The following is an 8,330-nucleotide window of genomic DNA, read 5'->3' on the forward strand; positions in this document are numbered from 1 at the left end:
TGAATATCTGCTTGTGAAGAAAATTAAGCACCACTTTTGCATCGTTCGTTGTCAACGCCTTAACTTCAACCCATTTCGACACATATTCAATTGCCAACTAGATATACTGATTATTACAAGATGAGACAAATGGCCCCATGAAGTCAATTCCCCAAACATCAAAGACTTCAACCCCGAGAAGCACATTAAGAGTCATATCATACCTCTTAGACATATTACCCACACGTTGACATCGATCACATTTCAAAACGAACTGATGAGAATCTTTAAATAAGGTTGGCCAAAAGAATCCTACTTGAAGAATACGAGCTGCTGTCTTTTCTCCACCATAATGTCCTCCATAAGCCGTTGAGTGGCAATCTCACAAGATTCCCCCCGTTTCGCTGTAAGAAATACATCTCCTGATGATTTGGTCAGCTCCTTGTCGAAACAGAAAGGGCTCATCCCACATATACCACTTCACTTCATGTAGAAACTTCTTCCTTTGAGCGTACGACAAGTAGGGAGGCATGATATTACTCACAAGGTAGTTCACAATGTCTGCGAACCATGGTTTTTCCTCTTGCACTCCAAACAGCTGCTCATCGGGAACAGACTCATTTATTAATTTTTTATCCAGTGAAGTAGCAATTGGATCCTCCAAACGCGAGAGATGATCAGCGACTTGATTTTCAGTCCCTTTTCTGTCCTTGATCTCTAATTCAAACTCTTGAAGTAAAAGAACCCATCGAATCAATCTAGGCTTCGAGTCCTTCTTCGAGACGAGATATCGAATGACAGCGTGATCAGTGAAAACTGTCACCTTCGCCCCAAGTAGATAAGAATGAAATTTCTCAAAACCATAGATAATAGCGAAAAGTTCTTTCTCCGTAGTGGTATAATTCAGTTGAGCACCATTCAAGGTCTTACTAGCGTAGTAGACCACATGAAATATATTGTTCTTTCTCTGTCCAAGAACTGCTCCAACTGCATAGTCACTTGCATCGCACATCATCTCAAAAGGTTCATTCCAGTCAGGTGCATTTATGACAGGTGCCGTGATTAAACTCTTCTTTAATGTCTCAAAAATGGCAAGGCCCTCGTCATCAAACTTGAAAGGGACATCTTTCTCTAGCAAACTGCACAATGGCTTCGAAATCTTAGAGAAGTCCTTGATGAAATGCCTATAGAAACCCGCATGACCAAGAAAACTACGAATTCCCTTAACATAAATTGGTGGAGGAAGATTTTCAATGACCCCCACCTTAGCCTTGTCTACCTCAAGACCCTTACTAGAAACCTTGTGCCCAAGAATAATGCCTAGTCGTACCATAAAGTGACATTTCTCCCAATTGAGAACCAAGTTGGTCTCAACACACCTCTCGCCAAGATTCTGCAAGCATTCGTTAAAAGAATCGCCAAATATAGAGAAGTCATCCATGAACACCTCCACATTCGGGCCAATCATATTAGAAAAGATGGCCATCATACATCTCTATAATATGGTTGGTGCATCACACAGACCAAAAGAAACTCGTCTGAAGGTGAAAGTACCAAATGGACAAGTGAAGGTAGTCTTCTCTTGATCTTCTAGAGCGATACAAATCTAATTGTAACCCGAATAACCATCCAGAAGACATTAATACTTGTGACCAGCCAATCGGTCAAGCATCTGGTCAATGAAAGGCAGAGGGAAGTGATCCTTCCTAGTGCCCTTGTTCAGCTTCCTGTATTCCATACAAACTCTCCATCATGTGATTGTTCGAGTAGGAATGAGCTCATTCTTCTCATTAGCAACAACTATGATACCTCCCTTCTTCGGTACACACTGAACTGGACTCACCCAAGAACTGTCAGAAATGGGATAAATAATCCCTGCATCCAGCCACTTAAAAATTTCCTTCTTCACTACTTCCTTCATGATCAGATTAAGTCTTCTTTGTTGCTCAACCGTAGACTTGCTACCTTCCTCTAGAAGAATTTCATGCATGCAATAAGAAGGGCTGATTCCCTTAATATCTGCTATAGTCCATCCAATTGCCGATTTGAACTCTCTTAGAATCCTCAAAAGCTTCTCCTCGTCGCTACCTGAAAGGTCAGATGCAATAATAATCGGCAAAGTAGATGCATCACCTAAAAATACATACCTCAAATGTTCAGGTAAAGGCTTAAGCTCAAGAGTAGGAGCTTCCTCAATAGATGGCTTGAGGCGTTTAGGAGCTTTGTTCAATTCCTCAATTCCAAGAGATTCAAAAGGCATATCTATCTTCTTCTTCCAGGGAGAAGCATTCAGATATTGCAATTGCTCTTCACCTTCATCATCTTCACTATCTGAATTCCCCAATAGGGCCTTTTCTAAGGCATTAGACCTTAGCAATTGATCAAGTTCTGAAGTAACCACAGAATCGACCAACTCCACTTTTAAGCACTCCTCATTTTCCTTAGCAAATTTCATAGCATTGAACACATTAAAAGTTACATCCTGATACAGCATTCGCATTGCAAGATCACACTTCTGCACATCTATCAAGGTTCAGCCAATCACCAAGAAAGGTCTTCCCAAGATTATGGGAATCTTCTTATCCTCCTCGAAGTTAAGAATTACGAAATCAGGAGGGAAGATGAGTTTATCAACCTTGACCAAGACATCCTCCACAATACCTCGCAGATATGTAATAGAACGGTCGGCCAATTGCAAAGTCATATAAGTTGGTTTTGGATCAGGCGGATTCATTCTTGAAGATTGACAAAGGCATTAGATTGATGCTAGCTCCCAAGTCACATAAGCATCTGTCAAAAGACACTTTTCCAATAGTGCATGGAATAGTGAAGCTTCCTGGTTCTTTAAGCTTCGGAGGAAACTTTTGTTGCAGCACTGCACTGCATTCCTCCTGAGAGCGACAGTCTCTAAATCATCAAGCTTCACTTTCCGAGAGAGAATACCTTTCATAAAATTTGCTTAACTAGGCATCTGCTCAAGAGCCTTGGCGAAATGTATGTTGATATGAATTTTCTTGAACACCTCCAGAAACTTCTCAAATTTCTTATCCAGCTTTTTCTTCTGAAGCCACTTAGGAAAAGGCGGTGGAGGATAGATCTGTTTCTCCCATGTATTACCCTCAGGAGGAGTGTGCTCAACAGTAGTCTTCCTTGGTTCCACTTCTGCTTCCTGCTGCTCTACTTCTTCTTCAGCCCCAACTTCTTCATTCGAAACTTGAGTTTGTTCAGGATTCACAACCTTTCCAGATCTCAAAGTGATTGCCTTCACCTGCTCATTAACTTCCCTCTTTCCTGGTACTTTAGTGTCACTAGATAATCTACCAGGTTGATGATTTAGCAAGGCATTGGCAATTTGTCCAATTTGATTTGCCAAGGTCTTGATATAAACAACTTGACTCTTGCACATAAGCTTCAACTCCTCTAATTCAGATTTTTCATTAGCTTGTTTTAGCTGAAGTTGCTGCCTTGGTGCATATTGCGATTGCTGAAAACCAGGGGGTTGTACTACTTAGATAGCTACTGCTGATAAGGCTGTTGAACCACATTCTAAGTGTTTCTCCAGCTGAAATTAGGATGATTGCGGTTGTTGGGATGATAAGTGGCTGGCACAGGTTGCTGCGATCACTGAAAATTGCTCATGAACTGAGCTAATGCACTAGAAATAGCACACTGATCAGTCTCATGGGCACCAGCACAAAGCTCACAGATGCTTCATCGAGCATAGGTCTAGAATGAGCGCCTAAACCATTGTAGAAAAAGTTTATAATCATCTAATAAGGCATGCCATTGTGTGGGAACTTCCTTAGCATCTCCTTATATCGATCCCAAGCCTCACACAGAGATTGTCCAGTTTGCTGAGCAAACTGAGTAAGAGCATTCCTGATTGCAGCAGTCTTCACCATAGGGAAAAATTTAGTGAGAAACTTTTAAGCAAGATCTTCCCATGTGGTGATAGACCCTGGTGGTAGAGAATGTAACCAACACTTTGCTTTATCCCTCAGAGAGAAGGGGAAGAGTCGCAGCTTGATGGCATCTTCAGTCACACATTGAACTTGAAAGTGTCGTAAATCTCGATAAAATCCCTGATGTGCATGTTGGGGTCTTCTGTAGGAGAACCCCCAAACTGAACTGAGTTCTGTATCATCTAAATCGTGCTTGACTTGATCTCAAAAGCGTTAGCCAAGATGGCTGGTCTGATGATGCTTGACTGAATATCATTGATTTTAGGCTGAGAATAGTCCATCAAAGCCTTAGGAATTTCTTCTTGGTCCCCCATCACTAATAATACTGGTTCTTCGATTTTCTCTTCTTCTTCTACCTTCTCTTCATCCTCAAAAACTTCCCTTCGAACCACTACAACTTCTTCCTCGACTTTATCCAGAGTTCTCTTACGAGACCGCGAATGTGTTTGTATACACGCTCGCTAGAGTACCAAAAATAAGACAAGGAAACAGATAAGTAACAATGTCCGAGTCAATGAACTTTAACAATCACTGATGACAAACCCATAAACAAAAATTAACACTGTAGTCCCCGACAGCGGTGCCGAAAACTTATTAGTAGTTAAACGCGCGCTAATAATACACGCAAGTATACGCATTCGCAAGTAATATAGAATTATTTCTAGTTCGTTCCTACAGAGACTGACTTTGGTTAACTAATTAATTTATGTACTTATGCACCGATGATATGGTTATTATCCAATGCTAAGACTATAATAATTTGGGGTTTTTGATTTTGACTAAGAATTAAACTAACAATTATAACTAAGAGAATAAGAATGGTTGAATTAATATATATGACAAACATGGGAATCTAACTTCATTAAATACTTCATTCAATAGCCTTTTTGTTCTTAAGCTTAGCATGTAATGGTGATGACACTAATCAGATAACACGAAACTGATAAACGCCCACTTTCATTGCACGAATACCATACTACCAGACATCCACAAAAGAGATAGAAGCTGAATAGAAATCAATTATATTGAGACCCTATATGTCTATAGAATTTGACAACATAACAGTTTAAAACACAAGTTATCTATCGTGATTACATAGGGCAAGTAAGATGGTTAAAATTACCTACGAATCATGCATAACAATAACACATGAACCTATGCTAGCATGACAAGTTTTAAACCCTTATATTCACTTTCGCTTCATTAAGAATTAACATATTATCTTATAAGTTCACGACGCAAATAAGATGAATACGCACAACCAATACTAGGTTATCATTCAATCACCACACAGTAAGGCATCGAAATAAATTAGCTAAAAAAATCCATAAATAAATCCACTAGAACCCCACGATAACGATTAACCCATAATCGGACTCATCATCAACGTGGGTTCCGATGAAAGCATGGTATAATAAACGTAGTCTTTATACTGAATAAATAATAAAACCAAGTACGAAACAAGAGTAAGGTTCACGAATAAGAAAACTAGCATCCAAGTTACAACTTAGAACAAAGATTCACAAGTAAAAACAAGATCTTCTTCGTCTTCGTTGAATCGTGCTAACACGGTCTTCTTACGGCTCTCCTTGTGCTCTGATGTATCTGTCTCTCTAGAATAAGTCCTTTATTTAAGTATATATAGCATCCCATGCAAGATAGAAGTCCTCCGATTGTAAATCAACTAGAATCAGGATTCTGGGATCCCGACCCGACGCGACTGCGCGCTTCACCAGCGCGGGCGCGCTGGATTCCTGCTGCAATCGAGTTGGCTTCCGGAGCTTTATTCTTTGGACATCATCCTAACACCATATTAGCACCAAAATAATGCTAATTCACCTGATTCTTAGAATAATGCCTAAAATGCAAAAACCCTAGAAAACGCATTAAAACACCAACAACTTGAGTATATTTACACCAATTCAAAGCTTTACGGAGCGTAATAAAGTGTCATAAATGCCACTCAACAACCATCTGGAAAACCTCTGGGGCATGGGCTTATACAAATAATGGAACTGGTGCTACTACAGGCTGAAACTCTGGCTCGACCTCTGGAAAGAACTGATACTGGGGTGGTAGTGGTAGTGGTAACAAGGGCTCGAAGAACTGCATATAGTCTACTAGGTCAGGCAAATCCAATATGTCAAACAAATCCACTAGCTCTCGTAACTGAACTGGAGGTGACAATAACTGCTCTGGGGGTATCTTCTCAGGTGGTAACTGCTCAAGTCGTAACTGCACTGGAGGCTCCACAGATACTGGTGGAACTATTGGTACCTATTTTATGTGATCTTCATATCCTATCTTAGTCTAAGTGTTCTTATTTCAGGGACCAAAACCTACAACTCTGATGCCAAACTGTAACGCCCTATAAATCCGGGGTTTAGATCTGGGGGTTACTTATCACTTACTAACATATTACAACCCTGTTTAATAATTATATAAACACATATCCAACCCCTTTATATAACACATATCCAACCCCTTTATATTCTATCTAGGGTCTTTAAGGTTAAGGTATGAAAAAAAGAACAAAACACAATATTTATTACAACCCCAAAATTCAAAGTCTCACAAAGTTCTCTTTATTACAAACCAACTATCTAAACATGTTTTAAACTAAATTTATTCATTCAAGGGTCCAGTTCATTCCTCGCCCTAATCGGAACAATCAGTATGCTTTGATGTATCCCAACATCAAAATTCACATCAAGATATAGTACGAGGTATTCTATTGGAATAAGAATAGAGTATTCGTGTTGTCAAGAGTAATCAAGAATTAAAAGAAAAGTGTGATCAAAAGAACAGTAATTGTGTATCAGTGTATGTGAATAGGAACCATCAATATCTATTGAATCAAGAATTTGAATAAGATAAAGCAATTCACTATTCTGGGTTTAGAATAGGGGAAAAACTTTTTTGATACGCGGTCTACCTCGAGTCTATCGCTATTCTCAAATGCTGGCTTGAAATGCCTTGATGGATTTGTATCTATCAAAGAAAGATACTCATTTAGTTGACTTCTACCTCATTCGTATATTAATCTGAATCCACGTAGCCCTTATCGTCTACCTGTACGATTATAACTGACTCATATAATAATTACAGCAATTAAGACTCGACTGACCATATAAATCACATCACACATAAGTCACATAGTCACTCTAGGTCTTAAAACATTTTTAGAATTAAAATTGAATCAGTATTTGCATTATCGAATAATATCTGACTAGTTTCCTAAATTATAAGAATTTATTGGACTCATATATATAATTAATAGAGTCTATAATTAAATAAATATGGAAAGCCGACTCGCTTCCGAAAGAAATTAAGATTTAAAACTATTTTTTGAAAATAGTTCATTTTTCTGAGTCTAAGGCTTTCGTTTCGAGTAAATCGGATAAACGGTTCAATTATTAATAAAAAAAGAATAAAACAATTTATTATTCAAAATAATGAATTATTCAAATTAATTACACTTCAAATACATTTTTAAATAATTATTTGGGAAAAATAAAAATAAAAAATGATATTTCCAAAAATTTTAGAATTAAAATGAATTTAAAATGAATAATAAATAAGTAAATAAATAAATAAATTATTTTTGAATTTTGGAAAATAATTCATATTTATATATAAAATTAATTAATTAATTAATTGAATTAATTAATCAATTTATTTTAATTAAATAAAACTGATTTTTGGAATTTATAAAAATAAAACTAAAATAATTTTCAGAAACAGTTTTTAGAAATACATTTTGGGTTTATTCTGATCGAAACCGGGTTGGAACCGGGTCTCAGTCCAGGTCGCGAAGAAACTAACTGGTCGCCGGCCGGATTTGAAACTCCGACGACCGATCTTCAGTTGAATCGACTCCGTTTCGATCAGTTTTTGCTGCGTTTTCGTTCACCTGAGTCACAGCAACACAACCCCTATCATCTCATCCCCAAACAATCACGAAATCGAGATGTCCGGCCAAAACGCGAGAAAATCCGGCGAACCTCTCCAGATTCCGTCAAACTCGATTTCTAGTCGAATCAGGCATCATTTGATCCTAATTTCACTGGGGTTCGACTCCATTCAACCTCCTTAACACAACCCAATCATCAATTAAGTTCAATCATCCCTACAATGATTTCTCTGATCAAAATCAACCAGACTCCGACTAAATTCTATTTTGCTTCATTCGTACATAGAAAATTATTATCTATAGCTTAGAATAAAGCTTAAAGCATCCACAATCAAACCCCTAATAACATACTAACCTCAGATTCTTCAAATTCAAAAATGATTAAAGCATATAAACATATAAACCCTAACAATCGAATTAACAATTCAAGCTATCGTTTGATGATATAAATGGCATAAATCGATTGCAAACAACTA

At 37.9% G+C, this 8,330-nt stretch overlaps 1 non-coding gene across 1 annotated transcript; it reads left to right on the top strand.

Annotated features, from left to right (window-relative positions):
• The first annotated feature begins 3,759 nt into the window (after positions 1-3,759).
• LOC141709336 (small nucleolar RNA R71) lies at positions 3,760-3,866 on the top strand. The gene has a single exon (XR_012569919.1). It is a non-coding gene; the product is annotated as a small nucleolar RNA R71 (small nucleolar RNA).
• Positions 3,867-8,330: the final 4,464 nt, after the last annotated feature.

This window comes from Apium graveolens, chromosome 2 (genome assembly GCF_009905375.1).
Source record: "Apium graveolens cultivar Ventura chromosome 2, ASM990537v1, whole genome shotgun sequence".
Classification (NCBI taxonomy): domain Eukaryota; kingdom Viridiplantae; phylum Streptophyta; class Magnoliopsida; order Apiales; family Apiaceae; genus Apium; species Apium graveolens.